Below are 13534 nucleotides of genomic sequence, written 5' to 3'. Positions count from 1 at the left end.
GCACAAAGTGGCAAGAGGTCCTGATAGGCCCATTTCCTCTCTCTCATTCATATTCATATTCTCCCTCTTTCTCCTTAAAAACAAATAAATAAAAATATTTTGGGGGCTGGAGTGATGGCTTAGTGGCTAAGGTGTTTGCAGAGCCTAAGAACCTAGGCTCAACTTCCCAGAATCCACGTAAGCCAGCCGCATGAGGTGACGCATACACACAAGGTGGCACACACATCTGGAGTTCACTTGCAGTGGCTAGAGGCCCTAGCATGCCAACTCACTCTCTCTCTTTCTCATAGAAAAATGTTTTTTAAGAAGAAATATCTGGAGTTGGTAAGATGGCATAGTGGATAAAACACTTGCTACACCAGCATAGGTATCCAAGTTTGGATCCCCAGAACGCATGTACAACCAGATGCTATAGCAGGTGTTAGTAATCCCAGCGTACCTACAGCAAGACAGGGGGCAGAGACAGGAAAAAACAGCCATTCGGCCTAGCAAACATAACAGTGAACAATGACAGATCCTCCCTTAAGAAGATGGAAGGCAGCCGGGCGTGGTGGAGCACGCCTTTAATCCCAGCACTCAGGAGGCAGAGGTAGGAGGATCGCCATGAGTTCAAGACTCCATAGTGAATTCCAGGTCAGCCTGGGCTAGAGTGAGACCCTAACTCAAAAAAAAAAAAAAAAAAGAAGATGGAAGGCAAGGGCTATCAGCCAAGGTTAAACTCTAACTTCCACACAGTAGCTGTGACTAAACAAAAAACCTCTTTGAGGGATGGAGAGATTGCTTAGTGGTTAAGGTGCTTGCCTGTGAAGCCAAAGGACCAAGGTTTGATTCTCCACATCCCACATAAGCCAGATGCACATGGTGGCACATGAATCTGGAGTTTGTTTGCAGTGACTAGAGCCCTGGCATGGCCACTCTTACACACTCTCTCTCTTTCTCTCTCTCTCTCCCTCTCTGTCTCCAGCAAGTAAATAAAAATAAAATCTTAAAAAAAATAAAAACACAAAAATACTCTGTGAGCCAATGAAGGAAAAGCTGAAGTATAGATTTGGAATATTGTTTTTTTTTAAGATGGCAACTGGATAGTGAGACTTTCCTGAAGCACATTAAAAAACTACAATCTAAATACATTTTACAGTTTTAGTAGCAAGCAAGGAGGAAAAGTGAATATTCACTTTATAGTATAGATTCAAAACAGTGATGTTCAGGTTGCAGAAGAGATGGGCTTAGCAGTTAAGGCCCTTGCCTGTAAAGCCTAATGACCAGAGTGTGATTCCCCAGTGCCTACATAAAGCCACATGCACAAAGTGATGTATACATATGGAGTTAATTTAACATCTTGGTGTACTCCACCCCGCAACCTATATGTGCTGGGCCACACCTTTAATCCCAGCACTTGGGAGGCTGAGGTAGGAGGATCACTGTTAGTTCAAGGCCAGCCTGCAGCTGCATAGTGAATTCCAGGTCAGCCTGGGCTACAGCAAGAAAAAAACAAACAAACAGTGAAGTTCATATTTAAATGAAGTCTATGAAATCTATTCATAAATGCAAATGAACCATATGAAGCTTTTCATGGTCTGAAGAGTTTGAGGTATGTAATAGACTTTCCAATATGTAAAATAGATGATCTTTATTCATAATTATAATTTAAAGGTAGGGGACTAAAAAATTCAATTAGGTTAGCCCATAGTCATTCTTCCACTTTTATTTCCACTTTTATTTATAAACTAATATTTTTTTTAAAATTTTATTTATTTATTTGAGAGCGACAGACACAGAGAGAAAGACAGATAGAGAGAGAGAGAGAGAATGGGCGTGCCAGGGCTTCCAGCCTCTGCAAACGAACTCCAGACGCGTGCGCCCCCTTGTGCATCTGGCTAACGTGGGACCTGGGGAACCGAGCCTTGAACCGGGGTCCTTAGGCTTCACAGGCAAGCGCTTAACCGCTAAGCCATCTCTCCAGCCCTATAAACTAATATTTTTTAATGGAGGTAGTCTTTACTTTTAATATGTCTTTTTTATCGAAGTACTTTTTTTTTTTTTTGGTTTTTCGAGGTAGGGTCTCACTGTAGCCCAGGCTGACTTGGAATTCACTCTGTAGTCTCAGGGTGGCCTCTAACTCAAGGCAATCCTCCTACCTCTGCCTCCCAAGTGCTGGGATTAAAGGCGTGCACTACCACGCCCAGTTTATCAAAGTATTTTTATGGCAGGAGTAAAATGATTATTTCATATAGGGTACACACATCATCAATTAGTTTACTCCAATCATAAAAAGAAGAACTGGCTTGAATGTCTAATCATGAAAGAAAATAGATTACAACTAATGAAAATCTAGCAGTAGCTTTAATAAGAAAAACGAATGACCTGTCTCATCTCAAGTAACTTATTTGCTTAGTTTCCATGGGGATCTGTGTGGAGAAACTCAGGGAATTTGAGGATAAGCAGTACAGAGCTAAAAAGTGGTAAACTTATGGCCTTTAAATTCCTCACACTTTTCTCATCAAAAGTTTGTCACTTTGAGGGCTGGAGAGATTGCTCTGTGGTTAAGGCACTTACCTACAAAGGCTAATGACCTGAGTTCAACTCCCCAGTGCCCACATAAAGGAAGATGCTAAAGGTGGCACATGCATCTGGAGTTTGTTTGCAATGGCTAGAGGCCTTGGTGCACCTATTATCTACTATTGTCTCTGTCTCTCTCTCTCTGCTTGCAAATAATAAATAAAAATAAACTTAAAAAAGTTTGTCACTTTGAATGTGAATAAAAGTCACAGTCCTCACAATGACAGAGAAAAGCCACACCAAAGGAAAAGCCATATATGACAGATGACATTGTATTTCTTGAGTTCTTCTTGTGATCATAATCCATGCTCTAGAAGCTGAAACATTTAATATTGTCATTTACACATGCTTTAAATAGGGATTTTACATATGCTCTCATGCAAAATGATGTACTTTGAAGTTTATACTTGATCAACAAGCAGAGGTTGCTAGGAAGTGTATCTTCACATAGAAAGGGGAAAGGCTTTTCTCAAAAATGTAATTTTCTATCAGCCCCCCACCCATGACTTATTGCTTTGCAACACATGCATGCTTTCAGGGCTCCCATTGCCCTCTGTACATAAATGTAAACTACCAGTGGAGCCCATGTTCACTCATTTGGAAACAAAAGGCCATAACTGCTGCCCCTTCAGAGACAAGGTTAATTTTAGATTCCAAGATTCTGATGAGCAGTAACAACTAGGAGTGACTGTATAAAACAAGTGGGCCAATGTTGTGTCTCACTGCCATATAAGAAAAACACCACAAGAGACTTGAAAATTAATACTTGCATAATAAGAAAAAATTTAAAGATGAATTTTTAACTTATATGTTATAATAAGTTCGAATCCAAGAAGGACTACATAGCTGTTTGTCACAGGCATAGTATATTTTTAACTCTGAGATAGAAGTTTAAAAAAAAATTTTTTTTGATGCAAGCCCAACAGACTGGCCTTTAAAAAATTTATTTATTTGAGAGTGACAGACAGAGAAGGAGAGAGAGAGAGAGAGAGGCATGCCAGGGCTTCTAGCCACTGCAAACGAACTCCAGATGTGTGCGTCCCCTGGCAAACGTGGGTTCTGGGGAATCGAGCCTCGAACATGAGTCCTTAGGTTTCACAGGCAAGTGCTTAACCACTTAACCATCTCTCCAGCCCCTGAGATAGAAGCTTTAATAGTCGTTTTTGTAATGAATTTTCTATTTCAAAGTTAAGCAATAATGCATTGGAGGCACAGAGTAGATGTCAGGAAAGACAAAACAATAGCAATAATTCTGGGCTGATGAATGAAATAGAATGGTCCATGGGTTCACAATAGGATCAAAATCCTAAACATGAAAGAATTGATTAGATGCACTAGAGTGGGTTGGCTAGGGAAGATGTTTCTGAGTTCTTCCTAATGAAGTAAGAATATGGCAAGAAAACACATGCCAGTGAGGACCCTCCTCCCATGGTAACATCCAGACATTTTCAGAATCACTGTACCTTCACCTTAATGCCTATGCTGATGTCTATGTTAAAGCTTTATTTTTTCCCCCAAGGCAAGGTCTCACTCTGGCCCAGGCTCACCTCTAATTCACTATGTAGTCTCAGGGTGGCCTTGAACTCTTGGCAATCCTCCTACCTCTGCTTCCTGAGTGCTGGGTTAAAGCCATGTGCTACCATGCCTGGCTTTTAAAACCATTGTTTACTGAACTCAGACTTAACTTCATACCAGCACATCCTAAAATTCCTTTCTGCAGCACAGTCATTAAGAATCCCAGTATCCCCTGAGTCGAGGTCTCTAAACTCAGGCAGCTAAAGACAGCAGTAGGGTGAAGCTGTGCCTCCCACTCCTACAGCCACAGACGTTGGTTTCAAGGATTCCAAGGAAAATTTGAAGCCTATTGCCCAAGGGATTTCCTAACTTAGAGGTTAAACTAATGAGGCTGGTCAGCCTACAAAATCTGGCAGCCCTTGATATTTAATAGGTAGCACCAGGAAGAATTTCTTCAAATGATTCTTCAGTAACCAAGCTTGAATCCTCTCATGTACCACTTAGATAACACAGGTTGAGACTTCTTATCACTGGATAGATCTATATCATTTCAGAAAATGATCTTCAGCCACCATTCATGTTTAATATGAAGGACTCAAAGTCTAAGAAGCAGGAACCGGTACAAGATGGAGAGGAGAAAACAGAGGAACATTGGAAAGGAGTCCCTAATTCTAGAATCTGCTCCACGTCTCTCACCAGGTGAGGGATGAGAATGTTAACACAACAAAATTCACCATGAAGACTGCTCAACATAGAAACAATACTCCTTTTATAGAGGTATTTCAAACATGAATAATAAGATAGCAATGAATGACCATAGCGCCAAAGCATACATAACTTTGAGTTTAATCTTACTTCTTTACCAGCTATAAATCTGTAACTTTTGGAGTATCCCACAAACAACATTATTAACCTTATTTACAGTTAACACGTGTGTTAAGTTCTTTGTCATCTAGTATAGTAAGTGCTATGAGGGTCTTATGGTCTTATCTTGGCAGCCTGTATTATAATTCAGTACATCTCAGAAACAAATTGGTGACCTTATTTGTTGAAAATACTACTACTACTACTAGTAATAACTCTTTAGAAATCCCTTGATGAGCAAGGTATCAAAATCACACATATGAAGGTTGTTAAAGATGCTTAATCTTAACTCTCTCTTAAGAAGCCTGTACCACTGTCTTGGGTATGTGATACCCACTTCCTAGAATCTTCTTCCACCTCTCTCTCTCTCTCCCTCCCTCCCGTTGATGATTGTACTTAAATCTTTATTAAAACTTTTTATTAATAAATTCCAACTTTGATTCATACTGGAAAAAAAGAAGAAAGGGCAAAAACAGAGAGAAAGAGAATGGGAAAAGGAATAAGAGAAGAAGAGGAAGGGAGGGAGGGAAGAAAGGATATGTCAGGGGACCTCAAACAATTCTTTAAAATAAGGAGAGTAAAACTTCATATGAGAGACTTAAAATGTCATAAAAATGAGTTTGATATCATTCTACAGTGGTACTAAAACTGAGGCAGGATACAAAGACAAGGAAAACTATGGGAACAAGGGAAAGTAAAGGAAGCACTTGGACCAGAGTCTATTTAAAACCACACTCCAGCTGAAAATCACGAAATCCAACACAACTGATGCTTGCTTAAGGGCCTTCTCCATTCCCAGCTGTAAACCTGTAATTTTCTAGGCTTATCCACTAAAAAGCCCATTTATAGGAAAGGACATGTGCTAAACCCCTTGTGCAACCCTAGTGGAGCCTTGGTTTCATGTTGTCAGAGTGTAATCCCATTCAGAGCACTTCTGCAGCTATTCGATAATGTTATTAATTAAAAAAGAGAAGAGAAAAAAATTCTTAGCAACCCTTTGAGTCAAGTTTGAGAGACACCAAATGACACATATGGTAAAGACTCTTAATTACAACTCTTCTTTAAGAAGCCACACCTGTGCTCTTGGGTGTGTCTTATTCTTTCCCTAAGTGTCTTTTTTTGTCTATGTATGTGTGGTGTGTCCCTGTGTATATGTATGTTTCTATGCATGTGGCTTCACATGAGTGGGAGTTGCATATGCATGTGTGTGGAAGAAAGAGGTAGACATAAGGTATCTTCCTCAGCTGCTCTCTACCTTGCTAATAATGGTCTGTCACTGAATCTACAGCCAGATGCCCCAGGAATCCTCCAGCATCCAATCTTCTGAATGCTGGGATTGTGAGCACGTGTGCACACCCAGCATTCATATAGCTGGGAATCTGAACTCAGGTCCTCATGCATGTGTGCAAGCACTTTCTCTATTGAGCTATTTTCTTCCTATTTTTATTTTATTTATTTAATTGATTAATTTATTTTAGAGAGTGTGTGTGCAAAATGAAGAGGGAAGGAAGGAGGGAAGGAGGGAGGAAGAGAGAGAGAGAGAGAGAGAGAGAGAGAGAGAGAGAGAGAGAGAGAGAGAGAGAGAGAGAGAATGGGCACACCAGCCACTGAAAACGAACTCTAGATGCATGTGCCACCTTGTGCATCTAGCTTATGTGAGTCCTGGGGAATCAAATCTAGGTCCTTAGGCTTTGCAGGCAAGTGCCTTAACCATCTCCAGCCCTTCTTTCTATTTTTACTAAATCCCAACTCTCCTTCATATGCTCATCCTGAAATTCTTTTCCACAACATGGTCCTAGATCTGGTTTAGCCTGAGCTTGACTTCCTAAAAGACTAAGGGAACTCTTCAGGCTGCTACAGGCACCAGTGGGGAACTGTACCTCCACGTGGCCCTGCTGCTGCTAGAAAAACCACTAAAAGATCTTGTCCAGAAGTATGATACAATGCAATCCAGGTTAAAAAGTAATTAAGAGCCTAGCACTCACATAAGTATACACTGGAATGGGGGAAAACTGAAGAACCTAATGTGGTGCAGCCTATAATGCATAGGACATAGCACATATTTCTTTTTAGTATTCTCTTTATTACTGAACACTGGGTCCCGCACATGTTAGATAAGTGTTCCACAACCACCCTGTAACCTCAACTCTAATATATAACTTAAGCAAACTGCAACATACAATATTCCCACTCACTACTTAGGAGTCTTTAGAAAGCCGTAAGAGGCTTCTGTGATACAGGACTCCCCCATACAGTATTCCTGAGTTAAGGTATTTAAAAGAGAAATGTCAAAGTAAGACTCTGTAAAATACAATTCCCTAAAAAAGACAAACCTATAGACAATTTTGCAGACTGACTGATTCAATCTTTGTGATTGTGGTGTCTTGGAATGCTGGAGATCCAAAGCCAAAGTACCTGGTGCTGTCTTTAGATCCTGCATTACCAACCTCTGTACCTGATCTAACAGCCTTTTGACTAACAGGTAATTAGCCAAGTTATTAACAGAACATTAGGTTATACCAACCCAAAAGATAAGATGCTATCACACAGTGTATGAAACATATAATAAGATTTCTCACTATGCTGTAATCTGCTTACTACACATCCTCAATGAGGCATCTGGCTCTTTGGTTCTGTGACTATAAAACATTCATGTTACTACTTCGACAGTGGAGCACATCATTTGAGGTAACCTAAACCTCTGTTCTACAAGCCGTGGTCACTCATATTTGGCTCAGCATAAGCTATCTCTTATTCCATTTGGAGTGACTGAGAACTGTGTCTTACATTGACAAATTCATAAATAAAAACTTTTCATGAATTTTTAAGTTTCACTCAGCTACATGTAGGAAGTAAGGTGACCATACTGAATTGAGAAATTTAGCTTAGGCAGAGAGATTGAAAAATGAAGAAGACAACACCTTGAATTTTCAGTTATTATATTTGCTACTGGCGAGAAGGCTGTAAATGGGGGGCTGAAAATCACGCTGGAGCAATGATGATCCTGGTTCTTAACCCTTGGGGGAAACTTCTTCTGAAGATCATTTGGCATATTGCTGATTTCTCTCTGCCCATGCATCAGCAGAGGGACAGCTCCCTCAGTGCAAGTGTCTCCAGCACAAAGGCAAGCCACACAAGGACCTCTGCACCCTCTTCACCGGAGATAAGATTGGGCTGATTTGGACTTTCCCAAATTTCTCTCCATTCTCAAGTTGCTCAATGAAATGATGGGTAATAAGTAATATTTGATGTTACTTAAAAAAAACCCACTTTTAGTCTCAAAACTATACAGCCTAATATCTAAATTTTAGGGATGTGTGTGTGCGTGTGTTTGCACATGTGTGTGTTGTGTTATGTGTGGTATCGTGCGTAATGTATGTATGTGTGTGTGCAGATGAGTATGCCTTATGTGTCTGTGTGTGCAGGCCTGAAGAGAACGTGGGTGTCAATCTTTTATTGACCTTCGCATGTTGCCTGAGGAGGGGTTTCTCTGTCAACCCCAATCTGCTGTCCATCAGTCCCAGTGATTCTTCATCCTCTACCCTCTGGAGACTAGGGCTTTGGTTTTAAGTAGCCACACCCCGACTTTTATGTGGGATTCAAACTTGGCAATGTGCAGCCAAGGAGGCCCTCATGCTTAAAGCAGAAAATACTCCTAACATCTGGATCACTGCCTGAGCTCATAAGGAAATTCTTGAACACTTGTTTATTGAAGCAGGGATCTGTATAAGAGAACATGCAAACACAGACATGTTCTTTGTAATCACAGGGAACAAATATTACTAAAACTCAACTCCTTTCTGAAGTCAAACATTTTAATAAAACTCAGGATCAAACAAGGTTGAGCTAGAGAAAAAATAAACAGTCATTAATGCACTAAACAGATCACACTATACATTTTGTGAAGAACAGTCTTTTCAAGGATACTGTAGTAGAATCCTCCACAATCTGCCTTACAAAGCACTTACTAACAAAATTGTCTGTCATGGCTTCACTATGTCCAAAGAACAAACTTCATCTAGGTAAAGTCATAGAAAGCTTTCTGGTTTTCTTAGACCTTGAGAAATATACAGCACTGTAAAAAAATAAGTATAAAGTCAGAAAATATTTTAGCATAGTTGTTTGATAACTCTACAAAATGTACAAATTAACCTTTTCTAATGGTAAGCTAAACATAAATAAACAAATTTAGTTGGGTGAGGTTGCTCACACCTTCAGTCCCAGCACTTGGGAGGCAGAGGCAGGAGGAATACCATGAGTTCCAGGCCAGTTTGAGACTTCAGAGTACATGCCAGTTAGTCTGGGCTAACGTGAGACCCTATCTCCAAAAACAAAACAAACAAAAAATTGATCAGCATTTGGAATGATGTTTTTTTGGGACATTAAACATACCAGTTTAGCCAGGCGTGGTGGTGCATGCCTTTAATCCCAGCACTTGGGAGGCAGAGGTAGGAGGATCTCCGTGAGTTCAAGGCCACCCTGAGACTACATAGTGAATTACAGGTCAGCCTAAGCTAGAGTGAGACCCTACCTCAAAAAAAAAATTTAAAAAATATATCAGTTTAGATCATCTATAGTAATAAGCTAATGTCAAACGGGTTCTTTTTAGTTAAGCTAATTAGAAATCACAATCTAAATTTATTAGGAAAAATTTTCATAAAGAAGTCTATATACTTCATTAAAAAAATTGAAGACAGAGGTAGGAGGATTGCTGTGAGTTTGGGACCATCCAAAAATTTCATAGTGAATTCCAGGTCAGCCTGGGCTAGAGCAAGACTCTACCTCCAACAAACAAACAAACAAATAAACAAAATAAAAAAAATACATATCTATAGACTTATTACTGAACTCAATTGTAGTTCCATTTATGGTCTGAGCAAATTTTATTCCAAGACAAGCACTATTTTTTTGAAAAAAGTATAGGAATTATCACCACTTTTAAATGTTAGAATGTCTTAAGAACTCTTGTCTCCTATTAACTTTGTACTTCTGGGAATGTTGAAGGTATGGTGAAAGGATTGACAAGCATGATCACTACTTAGATACTGTGTGTGTCAGCTCTGAGAACAAACAATACTTTTTCTCAACTCATGTACTAAAATTAAATCTCAAATAAAAAAAATCCAAGTGGATACAAAGAAAAATGCCTTCAAGAGCATATGAATAAGTCAATATAGTGTTGTAATTCAGTGCCAAAAAAGACCTAATATGGGCTTGAGAGATGGCTTAGTGGTTAAGCACTTGCCTGTGAAGCCTAAGGATTCCAGTTTGAGGCTTGATTCTCCAGGACCCATATTATCCAGATGCACAAGGGGGCACAAGCATCTGGAGTTTGCAGTAGCTGGAAGCCCTGGTGTACCCATTCTCTTTCTCTTTCTTTCTCTCTTTCTCTCTGCCTGCCTCCTTCTCTCTCAAATAAATAAATAAAAATAAACAAAAAATTAAAAAAGACCTAATGGATGAACTTAGAAAATTTATGAATTAGAGGGTTTTCTTTTTCTTTTTTTAAAAAAGATAATCAATTCAGATCCAGAAGAAATTCCGTTGAGCTGCTTGTAGTTAATTAGCATGTGGAACATTGTCTGACCTTGTAAAGGAAAAGGATCTCCTGATACATTTCTTCAAATCCAGTCCTATCATTTACTGATCAGTAGAAATAACTATTTTTTAATATATAATTTTTAAATTTGTCTTCCAATTTACTATATATATATATATATATATATATATACATATATATATATATTATTGACAACTTCTATACTTACAGAAAACAAACCATGATATTTCCCTCCCCTCCCCCACTTTCCCCTTCATAACTCTGCTCTCTGTCATATCCCCTCCCTCTCTCCATTAGTCTCTCTTTTAATTTGATGTCATCATCCTTTCTCCTATTATGAGGGTCTTGGGTAGGTATTGCTAGGCATTGTGAGGTCTTAGATATTGAGGCCAAATAATGTCTGGATGGTTGTATGTAAGGAGTGGTACCTCTTCTTTGGCTCTTACATTCTTTCTGCCACCTTTTCCACAATGGATCCTGATCCTTGGAGGGTGTGAGATGTTTAAGTGCTGGACGCTACTCCATTCCTTTTTCTCAGCACTATGTTGCCTTTTGGGTCATCCCAGTGGTCATTGCCATCTGAAAAGAGAAGCTTCTCTAACCAGAAGTGAGAGTAGCATTAATATGAGTATGAATATTAAGTGTAGTGCTTTCGGGCAATTTGGTTAGAGTAATATATGCATTTACCCCTAAGGCTCATGAACTCCCCTGCCATAGGCTTTTGATTTTCAGTACCAGGGATGTATTCCCTCCCATACAGTGGGCCTTCAGTCTAATTAGAGAGCAGTTTGTTTCCCTCAATGGACATGCCATTATTGCACTCATTCAGTCATTTGGCCTATCTGGCCAAACTTGAGGCTTCCAGTGTCCACGGTTTTCACTGCTGAGGACTTCTGTCTCCCATAAGGTTGCATAAACTGCAGCTTTTTCCAGCTTTCAGTTGGTTGGGCTACAGGGAGAAGGTTTTCTGTTCAGCACCAGTTTGATTTCTCAGTGACTCTGCCACTCAGGCATGTGAAATCTTCAGCAATAGGGTCTTACTTTCTCATGGGAAACCAAGGGCCTTGTTAATAGCCTATAATGTTTTGGAGGCAATAGGGACCTCTTGGCCAACAACTCTCTGGAAGGTATCCCATCCCTGACACTGAAAATTTTCCAGTAACAATCTATGGCTTCTGGATGTGCCATTATTCAGGGAAGTAGATTTTCATGTCTTATTCAGAATATCTTGAATTTTGATTGACCCTCCCCCACCTTTCTTTTATATTATCTCTTCCCCTGACCTTGGTTAGGCCTTTCCCCTCCCTATAATCTATTTTTCTACTTACATATATACAATACCATCCCCTTAAGACCTTCCCTCTCCTCCCTCCCTTATAGCCTTTTCTAGCTTATGGGCCTTTGCTACTGAATTTTGGTTCCGAATCACACACAAGTCTATACATTTGTAGCTAGGATCCACATATGAGAGAGAACATGCAATGTTAGCTTTCTGGGCCTGGGTTACCTCACTTAGTATAATCCTTTCAAGATCCACCCATTTCCCTGCAAATTTCATAATTTCATTTTTCTTTACCACTGACTAGAACTCCATTGTGTAGATATACCACATCTTTTTTATCCATTCATCTGTGGATGGACATCTAGGCTGGTTCCATTTCCTAGCTATTGTGAATAGAGCAGCAATAAACATGGTTGTGCAAGTATCTCTAAGGTAGTGAGAAGAGTCATTAGGATTTATGCTTAGGAGTGCTATAGCTGGAGTATTGCAAATCGATTTTTAGCTGTCTCAGTCTCAAGAACCTCCACACTGCTTTCCACAATGACTGTACCAGATTACGTTCCCACCAATAGTGTAGAAGGGTTCCCCTTTTACCACATCCTTGCCAACATTTATTGTCATTTGTTTTCTTGATGGTAGTCATTCTGACAGGAGAGAGATGGAATCTCAGAGTAGCTTTAATTTGCACTTCCCTGATGGCTAAGGATGTAGAACACTGTTTTAGATGCCATCTGTATTTCTTCTGATGAGAACTCTCTATTTAGTTCTATAGCCCATTTTTTGATTGAGTTGTTTGATTTCTTATTGTTCTGTTTTTTGAGTTCATCGTATGTTCTGGATATTAATCCTCTGTTCAGACCCAGCATGGAGTGATGGCTACGCACATACATTGTTTTGTTACTTTAAGCCTCTAAGCTTCAATTTCTACCCAGTAAAAACAATACAGTAATAGCTACAGTGCAGCGGTGTGAGGATTAGTCAAATTCATGTAAACCTCCTTATACTCAATAAGTGTTTATAGAACACTCTTCTACTTTTCCATGTGCCACTTTTCAGTTTCTATGTTATAAAGTTTTGATCCTATACACACAACTGCCAGCTAAATTCTAAATAAGGGAAACATGATTTCCATGTAATATTTCCAGAAATACTGCAGAGTTCATGTATGCTGTTTTCCTGTAATACCTAAACCAGTTTTCCCTGAACAATCATATATTTTCAAATAGGATATTCCTGTAGATCAGGAGTGACCAAATGTATCTATCACTTCAGATTTTGTTAGCCATATGATTTCTGTTACTATGCAATTCTTTTTAAAATTTTTTAAAATTTTTATTTATTTACTTGATAGTGACAGACAGAGAGAGTAAGAGGCAGATAGAGAGAGAGAGAGAGAATGGGTGCGCCAGGGCCTCCAGCCACTGCAAATGAACTCCAGACGCGTGTGCCCCTTCGTGCATCTGGCTAATGCGGATCCTGGGAAATCGAGCCTTGAACCAGGGTCCTTAGGCTTCACAGGCAAGCGCTTAACTGCTAAGCCATCTCTCCAGCCCACAACTATACAATTCTTATGGCAAGAAAACAGAAGAGCAGCTGAACAGAAAACACATAACAGATGGTATGACTGAGGTGAAACAGACCATTTAACAAAGACAAGAAACTGGCTTAGATGGCTCTCATCTTAGATAATCTTTAAAATTACTGATAAAAGGCTAGGGAGGTGGGTCAGTGAGCAAAGTGCTTGTCTCACAAAC

This window comes from Jaculus jaculus, chromosome 11 (assembly GCF_020740685.1).
Source record: "Jaculus jaculus isolate mJacJac1 chromosome 11, mJacJac1.mat.Y.cur, whole genome shotgun sequence".
NCBI classification, from domain to species: domain Eukaryota; kingdom Metazoa; phylum Chordata; class Mammalia; order Rodentia; family Dipodidae; genus Jaculus; species Jaculus jaculus.
This window is presented reverse-complemented; position numbering follows the sequence as displayed.